General features: G+C 53.4%; 1 pseudogene; it reads right to left on the minus strand.

The window, feature by feature from the left end:
• The window catches only part of LOC116779970, a 287,746-nt pseudogene extending 282,485 nt beyond the window's left edge, over nucleotides 1–5,261 (minus strand).
• Nucleotides 5,262–9,866: the final 4,605 nt, after the last annotated feature.

The raw sequence follows: 9,866 nt of genomic DNA on the forward strand, positions 1-9,866 counted from the left end.
AAAAGTTTCCTACAAACATTGTATGTCTCCTCTACTCCCAAAATTGCTTGTATGATCAGCTTATTAATAATTGATGACTTATTTGTGTTTTTATCATGAGCAACTCACTGGTAAGATTGTTTAAGACAAGCCATTTTATGTATTGCTAGTTTAATTTTTGCTAAGTTTATTTTGTCTTTTTATTGAAAAACAAGTTGGCTTGGGAGAAGCTTTTAGATATGTATAATTCTGTCTCAATTGAGAATCAAGAAACTCCACCAAATTTAGCCTGGGAGTTGGTACAAGAATTTATGCATATTTGGAGTCATACAAATATGTATTATATGCATTGACCCTCTGCCTCGGAAGGCATCAAATTTTACATTTGGCTAAATTTCTCAAAATATTAACAAATGAAACTAAATCTAGACAAAAGAAAAGAAAGTGTGACCTGAAGAGAATATAAGAAAACCTTGTACCAGCTCCCAGGTAACTCAATGTATTTGCATAAGAACTGATGTGTAATTTCAGGTCCAATTTCAAGACACATTGGTCCCTCTAACAGACACATTATTATAGAACAATACTACTCATGGGGTGGAGAGAGTGGCTAATGAAAATTAGATTTGTGTCAGTATTAAATCCTGATGTTTGTAACTTTGTTAATGTTAGGAAATTTGATTGTAGCTATTGAGATCCTGTTATGTCCCATATGCTTACCATTTTACTATAAGGTTTGGTTTTTGGGGGGAATTGCATTGCATTGGGAAAAGATTTGTGCTCTCTCTTCCTTTTCTTTACTCTTCTCTCTTTCTGTCCACTACATGAAAGGCACCACCCACAAAGAAGATTCACAAAGTGAATTCAAGAAGTGAACAACAAAAGAAATTATTGAATGCATAAATCACGGGGTGGTGTCAGAGACAAACAGTTCATGATTTATGCATTCTAGGATTGCCAAGGGACTCTTGCAGGCTTCTGCAGGACTTTTGCATTTTATCTCTGATGGTCCATCAAAGTCCATGCCCCCCTCCGCCAATCTTGAAAGGCAGGAAAAACCCTTTTACCAGGCCCCTCACGGGAACTCTGCGCAGGCCCGGGAGATGTTGGGGGTTTGTGGCATGGCCCGGGACACTGTCCATGGATATCATAACTCATAACTTCTTGGAGTGTGGGGGCTTCCCACCCCCACCGTCAATGGACCAAGGCCACCACTTCAACTGACAGACATGGAAGCTGCAACTACCAAGTTCCATTGCTGGACCCCGTGGACAGTGACTATATACATCTTTCCACTCTCATCTTTGCTTTCCCTTACTCTCCCTTACCCTTATCCTGTCTTTCCTTTCTCTCTCCCTTATGCATTTTCCCTAAAGGTTATCTTTCTGCCATACTGCTATAGATGAGAGGTATAGATGATAACACCCAAAATGGCAACATACCTGTTTACCCTTGAAACAAAACTGTTCTAAAATAAACTCTACACATATATATATATTTTCAAACACCAATTATTCAGTGTCGTTTCACTCTAATCCACCCCAAGGGATTTGTTAATAAGAACCTGGGTTACCCCCTCCTTTTAGGGGCAGGTGGTAATAGACCCCTTGTAGCAGGATATTCTACCTGGAAAAGAATCTGATGGGGGCATGCAAGCAGTGCAAGCTCTCTGTGGGGAGTTACTGCTGGTGCCAAGGGGTTGGTTTAATGTTGAATTGTGCCAAACTCAGCCTGGTACCCCAACCTTCCAACACACATCCTGCTTTTGGAAGCAGAGTTTGACAGATCAGCTGCTCACTGCCCTGGGAATATGTGACTGGTTATCCATCACTGGATAACCATAAAAGCCCAGGGCCAACTTTCATAGAGTAGATTCTTCCACAGACTTTGTTGAAGTGTGTGGAGCTTCTGCTGTGAAGCAGGGACGCCTCTTGATGGTCACTGCCCAGGGGGTAAAAGAAAGAGAGAGATCTGCCTTGATTTATTTCTATTAGACACCACTGGGCCCTCCCCGCTTCCTGCTGGGATCAGACACCGTCGGTGGCCCCGGCCCTGCTGGGCTTCATCAGCCTGAGGAATTGTTCCTAAGGAGGGGCCGGGGGCTTCCTCTTGGGCTTCGCCTCCCTGGCGCTGGGGTTCGGTTTCTACCTGCACCAGAAGGTGAGGGGGGTCCCAGGGGGTCGTATGTCCCCCCAGAGCATCTGTGCCCCCCCGGGGACCCCCCACCCCGGTGTCACCCCCTTTTCTTTCCCCACAGAGCTCCTGAGTCGGTAGTGGTCGCAGCCCCTCCCTGGGGTCTCGGGCCCAGCCTGGACCCCCCCATCCCTGCGAGGATTTTGGGGGGGTTGTGTGTTGCCCCCGACCCCGCTTTTATTCTGACACCACCTGGTTGCTCCCAGTGATCCCAGTAAAGCTTCCCAGTTCTCCCCGGTCCCGGTTATTGGGGGGCAGTGGGGGAGGTGCTTGGGGGGATCCTGAGGGCTGGAGTCGAGTCTGGGGGGGGCAGAACTGGCCTGGGATGGATCAGAAACAGGGACCTCCCTTTGTTCCCCCATCTCAACCTGCTCTGGGGAGGCTTTGGGAGGGCACCTGCCCCTCAATAAAGCACCCAGTTCACCCCAAAAGGTGCTGGGAACCCTCCAAAACCTCCCCACAGCCCCTCAAGGACCCCCAAACATACTCAAAGTCCACTCAGGACCCCACCCAACCCCTTTTTTGCGGGGACTTCTCTGGGCACTGGTGGTGCTGGGAGCCCCCCCGGTTGCGGGCGAGGAGCTCTTGGGTGAGCAGGGGGTGGGAAGGGGAAGGTCGGTGGGAAAAAGGGGATCAGAGGGGATAAAGGGGTTGTGGGACCCCAAACTGAGTAGGAGGGGAGTGGGAGTCCCAAAAAGTGGAGGGAGGAGGGGCTCTGAGGTTTGGGGGATGATGGGAAATGGGTGGGAGAGGTCAGAAGAGTGGGGAAATGGGAGGGTGGGACCCCCAAACTGAGCATGAGGGGGCTGGTGAGTGCAGGGGTGATGTGGAAGGGGTGAGAGAGTGGGGAAAATGAGGGTTGCGACCCCCAGTGATCCAGGGACGGTTGGGGATTGAGGGGACCGTGGAAAAGTGGGAGGAACAGGGAAAAGGGTGGAAAAGGGGGGATGGTCTGGAGGGTTCAACAGTCCCATGGGGGGCTTTGGGCACCAGATTTTGGGAAAGGGGGGTGGTCCCCCTGAGCTCCCAACTTACTGTGGGGTACTGGGGGCTGCTGGATCCAATCTCAGCCTTGCATTATGCCAACAGTTTCAGTTTAGAGGAATTACAGAGACGTGACTGAACTTTTATCCCCCAAATTTTAATGATGGCAAAACAGATCTATGGACAGAAATGAATTTATTTAAGGTTACAAATGGTCAGAAAAAAGATCATCAGAATTATTTACTGCACAATACAAACATTAAAACTACCAGGAGTACAGGATAAGATCATAGAATCATAGAATCATAGAATCATAGAATAGATTGGGTTGGAAAAGACCTCCAAGATCATCAAGTCCAACCCCTGATCCAACTCCAATTACTATATCATGGCACTAAGGGCCACGTCCAATCTCTTTTTAAAAACCTCCAGGGATGGTGAATCCACCACATCTCTGGGTAGGCCGTTCCAATGCCTGATAACCCTCTCTGTAAAGAATTTCTTCCTAACATCTAACCTAAACCTCCCCTGGCAGAGCTTGAGCCCATGTCCCCTTGTCCTATTGTTGGTTGCCTGGGAGAAGAGACCAACCCCCACCTGGCTATAACCTCCCTTCAGGTAGTTGAAGAGAGTGATGAGGTCGCCTCTAAGCCTTCTCTTCTCCAGACTAAACAACCCCAGCTCCCTCAACCTCTCCTCATAGGACTTGTGCTCAAGTCCCTTCACCAGCCTCGTTGCTCTTCTCTGGACCTGCTCCAGCACCTCAATATCCTTCCTGAACTGAGGGGCCCAGAGCTGATAGGACAGTGCTCTACACTAAAGCAATTGTTGAAGCAATTCTACTCAAGCTGGCACAAAAGCAATAATTCTTCATTAGACATGGATGGAACTCCCCCAGACCAACGCTGGTGGGGAGATCTCTGCTCTCAACCTCCAGGACTGATATTGGGGGGTCCCCAGCCAAGGCAGGAATCTCCACCCCCCCCCCCCAAGAAGGGTTCTGTTGGAAGAAGCTGCCCCTGGGAAAAGGGACTGGCCCTTTGAGGTCAAAAGGGATGGACTGACAGTCACTGGACTCCAGGGGTTCCCTCACCATCAGGGGGTTCATTCAGGGTGGAAGCAGCAGCCAAAGCTCTTCCCGCAGATGGGGTACTGGTAGGGCTTCTCTTACTGGTGGGTCTGTTGGTGTCTGGTCAAGGCAGAGCTCCAGGTGAAGCTCTTCCCACACTGCCCACACTTGTAGGGCCTCTCCCCAGTGTGGATGTGCCGGTGGGTGACAAGGTGGGAGTTGTACTTGAAGCCCTTCCCGCAGTCGGTGCAGCAGAAGGGCCTCTCATCGGTGTGTGTCTGCTCATGCCTGAGGAGGCTTGAGCTGGTCTCAAACCTCTTCCCACATTCCAAGCACTTATAGGGCCGTTCCCCGGTGTGGATAAGATAGTGGGTGTGGAGTCTAGGGTTGTAGCTGAAGCTCTTCCCACATTCCCCACAGGTGTAGGGTCGTTCCCCGCTGTGGATGTGCTGGTGTTGCATCAGGCTGAAGCTGTCAGTGAAGCTCTTCCCACAACTATTACACATGAAGGGCCATCCCCCAGTGTGGATGCGCTGGTGTTTGATCAGGTGGGAGCTCTGGTTGAAGTTCTTCCCACATTCCAAGCACCTGAAGGGTTTCTCCCTGCTGGGAGGCTGCTCAGGGACCACCAGGTCAGAGCTCTGGCTCAAGTTCCGGCCGCCTTCCCGGCACAGGCTGGGTCTTTCCTCGTCAGAGCACCCTGGGCTGGCTTTGGAGCCCCTCCTGCGGGGGCATCTCTGGGCCTTTTCCTCCCCACTGCCTTCCTGCGCTGTGGAGTCCTTCAAAACAACCTCTCCCACCAGGTTCTGCCAGGGGGATTTGTCCTCCATGCTCTCCGTCCTCAGTTCGGGGCCTGGGGCAGGAAGCAAGAAGGACAGGGAGGGGATTTGCCTCCGGCCCAGAGGGAAGGCCAAGGACATCCCCCCAACTCCAGCCCTGGCAGGACGGCGGCGGCAGCGGGGTTGTCCTGCAGCCGGAGGCCATGCTCGGCTGCCAGAGGCAGCACAAGACTGGCCCAAAGGGGCACTGACTTCCTCCTCACCTGCCTGGGGGGCCCACGGCATCTTCCTCTTCCTTGCAGTCTCCTCCTCCATCTGCCCAAGCTTTGGGAAGGAGAAATCCTCCTTGGGGGGGAAAACAAGGGCTGAGCGCGTTGGCTTGGGGGTTCCTCCTGCCCAAGTCCATCTCTAGAACTCACCAGGCATCCTGTGTCCATAAAAACCTCCAAAACACAAAGATTCAGCCCAGAAAAACCCAAACTACCCAGATTCATGCAAAAAACCCCTCATAAATAGCGAGATGAACCCCCTCACAAACTGCAAAAATTTGAGATTTAGCTAAGAAATATCAAGATTCAACCAGAAAAACTCTCACAGGAGTTTCCCCTCTCTGGTCTCCCCTGTCTGGGATGCTGGGAGTCCCCCTTAGGTATGCTGGGAGTGTTGGGGGTCCCAAGGATCACTTCTCCTGTGACTCTCACCTTTGGGGTGCCCCGTTCCCAGACGTTCCCCCTCTCCAGGTTCTCCACTTTGTTGTCCCGGGGAACCCAGGGATCCCCACTGTCCAGGTTTCCCCTTCTCCACACCCCCCTCTCCAGGTTCTCGGGGTTCTCGCAGCTCCTCCCTCTCTCCAGCCTCCCCTGCTCTCCAGGGATCAAGGCATGGGGACACCAAGGCACCCCCAAAGCAACCCCGCTCCCGCTCTCCCCCTTCCCCTTCCCCCCCTCTCCCACCCCTTTCCCAATGGCTGCCCAAACCCCGGCTCCCTCCAGCTCCCTTTGGGGGTGACCCCCCCAAACCCCAGCCCCTCGTGCTCCCTTTGGGAGTCCCACCCGCTCTTTTCCCTTCTCTCGCCCCTTTCCCATCGTGGCTGCTCCGCTCACCCGACAGCAGCAGGAAGGGCAGGGACAGGGGCGGAGCAGCAACAGCAACAACAAGAGAACAAGCGCCCCCCCATCCCATGGGTGCCTGGGAAGGGGGAACTCGTCCCAAATATCCTGGGGAGAGCACGAGAGGTCGTGACATACTCAGGCTGCCAGCACAGATCTCACTGCAAAGTCTGCAGTGAGTCAAGCTCTGCAGAGGAGATTGTGCCCCATGGATGGGATTGCAGAGGCTCCCTCAGGTCCCCAGCATCAATCAGCAACCAGGAATATACACAAAAGGCCCCGCGGAAGATTTTGGGGGGAGTGTCCTGTAGGGAGGGGACAGTGTCACCCCACCAGGGCAGGGTTGGCAAGTGGGAGGCTGCTCCAGGGGTCTGCAAGAGACCTCGTGCTCTGCTCAGCCCCAGCAGTGGCTGGTACCAACACCCCTGGCTGCCCCCGGCCATGGGCAGCTCTGCTGCCACAGACTGTGCCCTCACCATGGCCCTGCAATGGCCCTACTCGTCCCTCACCGTTGCCCTGCCCATGGCCCTGTCCCTTGGCTCTCTCTCTGCCAGCTGAGTGTGGGGCACACGGGTTGGGGGTCCCTCTCGCGCCCACCGGGCAGCTGGCGTTGGCTGGGGGGATGTGAGGGCTGGGCCTGCTCAGGACAGCCCCGGCCTCGTGCCCAGCGCCTCTTTCCTGCCCCAGACAAGAGCTTCCCATCCCCCCAGTGCTCCCCTGTTGCTCCCTCTGCTCCTGGCCCTGCCTTTGCTGCTCCGTTGGCTGGGGCAGTGGCTGCAGGGGGGGAGTGGCAGCAGCTTCAGCAGTACCTCTGCCTTTCACTTATTCTCAGGCTCACCTCAGGGCCTGGGCTCAAGGACATGAACCTGCAGGGAGGGGAGATGATGCGGAAGCTGAGGACTGCCTACTTGGACTGGGGCTATGAGCTTCTTTCTCCTTCTAGAACCATCCCAGAACTTAGCCTACTTTCCTAACACCACACATTTACAGACTAACCTTGGAGATATATATGTAGAGACATATCTATCACCCTGTGGATAGAGTCTCAAGCATGTGCTGCCATAGGAATGGGAATCAGAGAATCACAGAATCAGCCGGGTTGGAGAAGACCTCTGAGATCATCAAGTCCAACCCTTGATCCAACCCCGTCATGCTTCCCAGACCATGGCACTGATGCCACATACAGTCTCACCTTCAACACCTCCAGGGACACTGACTCCACCCCCTCCCTGCCCAGCTCATTCCAATGGTTGATTATTCTCTTGGGTAAAAATTGCTTCCTAATATCCAACCTAAACCTCCCCTGGCACAGTTGAAGCTCTTGTCCTACTGCTGCTTCCTGGCAGAAGAGCCCCACCTCCACCTGGCTACAACCTCCTGGCAGGGAGTTGCAGAGAGTGATGATTCATGCTGGGGACCTGAGGGAGTTTCTGCAATCCCATCCATGGGGCACAATCTACTCTCCAGAACTTGACTCACTGTAGACTTTGCAGGGAAATCTCTGCTCGCAGCTGCATCCTGAGCCCAAGGTCAGTTTGTTTCCCCAAGTGCTGATCCAATGGGTGCCCTGGGATTGGAGCCTGGGCTCTAATCAACATCTCCTGTGCTGCCAAACAACAGGAGCTGTATGGCCAAGGGACAAACTGTGATCCCTGTCAGTGTCCATGGTTCCTGTCAGTGTTCTTCAGGGAAATTGGGAGGAGGAAATGAAGAAACCGGTTTGGAACTAAACCGGTGTTAAAGTGGGAAAAACCTCCTTCCATGGAAATAAAACTTAGTTTTTCCTAGGCTGAATGAGCTCATTCAGGGGTGAAGGACTGGGACTTTTGTGGACACTTGTGCTGGTTTCTTTGGACACTCGTGTTCCTTCAGGGAGCCCCTGGAAACACTCTGTTGTTCACTCCGAGTGCCACCAGTGCCTGGGTTCTGTCTGCAGCAGCATATTGCAGTGGGACGGGAGAAATGCTTTTCTGAGCCTCTGGGCTGGACACAGGCACAGACTGACCCTGAACCCAAGGGAAACAAAGACAAATTCCACGGCTTTAGCTGGAGCAAGGTTGGGGGGGTTTTCCCAAGGGCAGCACTACACCAGACTTTTGTGTGTGTGTGACAGGCAGAACCACAAATGCCTGCACACTCCAGAGCAGTCAGTGTGGTGCTGTGCTTGCTGCTGCAGAGACCCCGAGGGAACAAACCCAGGCAATAGTTTGGATTTATTCATTGCTCTGTGTCAGTGGAATAGAATGTTCCACAGGAGCTCTGTCCCTCTCTGTGGCACCAGGTGGCTCGAAGTTGAAGAGGGGGGGGTCAAGTGTAAGTGCCCTTCTGAAGTGTGTGTCCCTAAGGAGGACACTTGCCTTATTACTGCTTATTGTTTGTAAAATCTTACAGATATATCATACAACACCTAAGAGCGGATTCTATAGAATATGTGCCATATATATGATACAGAATATATCTGATTATTGCTTTATCTGTCTGTCCAGATAGATATTGTGTATGCAGAGAGATTGTATTTGAGGGATATGTTCCTCTCAATACCCTGTTAGCTCCACTCCCAATGCCAGCAAATTCCTGAAGCTCCCCCTTCTGTGCCCTGCAGGTTTTGGCAGATTTGCAAGAGCAGGAGAATCATTCCCTGCAGCCCCTTTCCACTGTAGGAAATGTGAGCACTGTGCACATCCTGCTGCCTCCACATTCCATTCTTTGTGTGGGAACGACCCTGTGAGGAGCAAAGAAATGCCTGGTTCTGCAGGAGTTGGAAATGCTCAAGGGGCAGCAGGACCAAGTCAGGGGCCGGGGGCCTGGGGGGCTTTGGGGTTCGGGAGGGTCCTGGGGGAGCTGGGGAGGGGCTTTGGGGATTGGGGGTACAAACCAGGAAAGACCAGGACAGACCAGTACCTCTTCACTGCTCCCCAGATCTCTCCTGGAGCTGGGCCATGTTGTCGTGGGACACCTGAGCCCCCCCAGTGCCCTCCCAGTACAGCGCAGTGCCCCCAGTACAGCCCAATGTGTTCCTGTCTCAGGGTGCCGGGTGATCCCTCTTTGCGGGGGGAGGGTGTTGGAAGGGATTTGAGGGGGGAGCTGTGGGAGATTTAAGGGGGATCTGGGGGGGTTGGATGGGGCTTTGGGGTCTTTGGGTGTATTTGGGGGAGTTAAAACAGGTTTTGGGGGCATTTGGGCATCAAAGGGATCTGGGGGGGGGATTAAAGGCAAAATGGAGGTTAAGGGAAATTTGGGAGGGGTTAAAGAGGCCTGGGGGGGAGAGGAGGGGCTGCACCAAGAGCAGAGGAGTCCTGAGACCCCCCCGGTGTCCCCAAGACCCTCTTGGTGTTCCCAGTTCCCCCCTTGACACCCTGAGACCCCCCTGGTGTCTCCAATGTCCCCAAGGCCTCTCCATAGCTCCAATTCCCCCCTTGGCACCCCCAATTCCACTGTCCCCAAACCCATCCCTGATGCCCCCAACCCTCCATCTCACCCAAGGAGCCCCCCCGGACCCTCTGACCACAAAAAACGCCCCCCCCCCCCCCCCCGCTCACAGAAAAGCTAAGGGCATCTGGGGACACGTTGGGGACAGTTGGGGGGCTTTGGGGGGGCACTGGGTGATTACTGGGGGATACTGAAACACACTGGGGGGAACTGGGAGGCACTATGAGGGACTGGGAGGTTACTGAGGGACGCTGGGAAGGCACTGGGAGGGACTGGAAGTGAACTGGGGCACACTGGGTGGCAATGGCAGAGAACTGAGCAGTT

Source organism: Chiroxiphia lanceolata, chromosome W (genome assembly GCF_009829145.1).
Source record: "Chiroxiphia lanceolata isolate bChiLan1 chromosome W, bChiLan1.pri, whole genome shotgun sequence".
In the NCBI taxonomy this organism is placed as follows: domain Eukaryota; kingdom Metazoa; phylum Chordata; class Aves; order Passeriformes; family Pipridae; genus Chiroxiphia; species Chiroxiphia lanceolata.